Source organism: Octopus bimaculoides, chromosome 7, assembly GCF_001194135.2.
Source record: "Octopus bimaculoides isolate UCB-OBI-ISO-001 chromosome 7, ASM119413v2, whole genome shotgun sequence".
NCBI lineage: Eukaryota > Metazoa > Mollusca > Cephalopoda > Octopoda > Octopodidae > Octopus > Octopus bimaculoides.
In genome coordinates this window covers 67,044,040-67,046,539 of record NC_068987.1, presented here as the reverse complement: position 1 = coordinate 67,046,539, position 2,500 = coordinate 67,044,040, and the positions used below count along the sequence as shown (strand labels likewise).

The following is a 2,500-nucleotide window of genomic DNA, read 5'->3' as shown; positions in this document are numbered from 1 at the left end:
TTATCACAAGAATTACTGCTGTCTTAGCCTTCCACAGTCTTCTCAACTCTCTGGCCAATCCTGATATTTCTCAACTTTTAAAATTTCCTTGGTATCGACACTGCTATTATAAGAAATTGCAAAATCTATGATCTAACACTCGTTTTTTTTTTATAATTATAATCATATCAGGTTTTCCAAATTGTATGCATTCTTTTTTGTACCTTATTTTTGAAGGCTTGCTTCTGTAGAAACCTTTCATTGCTGTTCTGTTCTGTTGTTTTGTGTCCATTTTCTCTCCATCAAGATAATAATTAAGAAAATATAAAGAAGAAATAAAGCTAATTTTTTCTGCATTCGTTATAAATTGACAAACATATACACTCATCAAATTCTATTTACAAGAGTTTTCTGTAATTTTCAGTTTGGAAACTGAGATGAGATAAATATTTTCTAGGGTGCAATAAATAAATTCCATGCTGATATTGAAGCACAAAGCAACAAACATACAAAACAAAACTCCATTCTAAGGAAAGTAGTGATTATCTATGTCAGCATAAATTCTGTAAATATTAATTTGATAGCTGCCACTTTTCTGTGTTTATAAGTGAATTGTGGTGTCATATTTCCCAAAAATATGTTGCTTTTATTGTATATCTTGGGAGAGCATCGATATGGTACCATGAGACACCAGAAATAACAGCCAAATCTTTCTCTTTTCTCTCTCTCTCTCTCCTTCTGTCTGTCTCTCTCTCTCTCTCTCTCTTTCTCTCTCCCTCTCTCCTGTCTGTCTGTATCTCTCATTATTCTGTGTGGAGTCAGTATGTATACATGTTTTTATCAATTTAAAAAAATCTGTTCTTTTAGTTGTAAGCATTGGGAGAGAACCTGTGGTCACTCAACATGTTAGAAATAGCAGCCAAATCTCTCAAAGTTTCACATCTACATCTTTAAAAAAAATTGGATGGATATATCAGATAATGTAGTCAAAGATAAACAATATCAAAACAAAACAGACAGGATGGTCAAGGTTAGAATGTCTTTAATCAAAAGTCTGTTCAAGTCCGGCATTGAGAATATGAAGAAACAGTAGAGCATTAATTAAATACTAATGCCTGTAGTATTTGATTACATTTTTCTGCATTCTAAATTAAAATTCCACAGTGATCAACTTGAGTTTACATCCATCTGAGTCTATTAAAAGAAAAGTATGTATGAAGTACAGGAGAACAATTTTATTCCCACAAAGCATCTTAGATGTAGATAAAATAGAAAACTTACTGGATTGTTCCAAGGATTTCATTGTAAGTTCCGAGGATTGAATAAGTACTTCCTAGAAAATTCCGGGAACTTCCGAAAAGTTCTAAGCATTTCATGGAAAGTTCCGAGGACAGTATAAGTACTTCCTGGAAATTTCCGGGGAATCGTGGAAAGTTCCGAGGATTTCGTGGAAAGTTCCGGGGATAGGAAATGTCCCCGTAATTTAGCAGTTCGGTAATTGAGATCAATAAAATGTCCCCGTAACTTAGCAGTTCGGCAAGAGAGATCGATGAAATGTCCACGTAAGTTAGCGTTTCGGCAATGGAGATCGATTAAATATCCCCGTAACGTAGCAGTTCAGCAATGGTGATCGATAAAATGTCCCCATAATTTAGCGGTTCGGCAAAAGAGATCGAAAAAATGTCCACGTTAATTTGCGGTTCGGCAATGGAGATCGATAAAATGTCCCTTGAGCATAGCGGTTCAGCAGTGGCAATTGATAACATTTCAGACAGAGGAAGAGAAAGAGAAAAAGAGAGAGATAGAGAGACAGGGAGAGAGAGAGAGAGGAGATAGACGAAGAGAGACAGAGAGGAAGACAGAGAGAGAGACAGAGAGGAAGACACAGAGAGAGACAGAGAAACAGGGAGTGAAAAACACACAGAGAGAAAGAACGTGAGAGATAGAGAGAGAGAGACGGAGAGTGAGAGAGGGAGTGAGACAGAAAATGGAGAGAGAGACAAGAGAAAGAGAGAGAGTAGACACAGGGAGAGAGACAAAGAGAGACGGAGAGAGAGAAGAAAGTTCCGAAGGTTTCATGGAAAATCCGAGGACTTCCCGGAAAGTTCAGAGGTTATCACGGAAAGTTCCGAGGATTTCATGGGATATTCCTAGGATATCCTCGAAAATTTCGTGGTTTTCATGGAAAGTTCCAATGATGGGATAGGTAATTCCTGGGAAATTCCGAGGACCTTTTGGAAAGATCCGAGGATTTCATTGAATGTTCCGAGGATGGGATAGGTACTTCCTGGAAAATTCCGAGGGTTTCATAGAAAGTACCGGGGAAATGATGGAAAGTTCAAACTTGGTGACAGGAACTTCCTGGAAATTCTGAGGACTTCTTCGAAAGTTCCGAGTATTTCACGCAAGGTTCCAAGGATAGGATAGGTACTTCATGGAAAATTCATGGAAAGTTCCAATGATGGGATAGGTAATTCCTGGGAAATTCCGAGGACCTTTTGGAAAGATCCGAGGATTTCAT

General features: G+C 37.6%; 1 long non-coding RNA gene across 1 annotated transcript in view; it reads right to left on the bottom strand.

Annotated features, from left to right (window-relative positions):
* Positions 1-1,004: 1,004 nt before the first annotated feature.
* The window catches only part of LOC128248307 (uncharacterized), a 12,064-nt gene continuing 10,568 nt past the window's right edge, over positions 1,005-2,500 (bottom strand). Inside the window, exon 2 of the long non-coding RNA XR_008264539.1 lies at positions 1,005-1,173. This is a non-coding gene — a long non-coding RNA (uncharacterized LOC128248307). The remainder of the gene's footprint in view (positions 1,174-2,500) is intronic.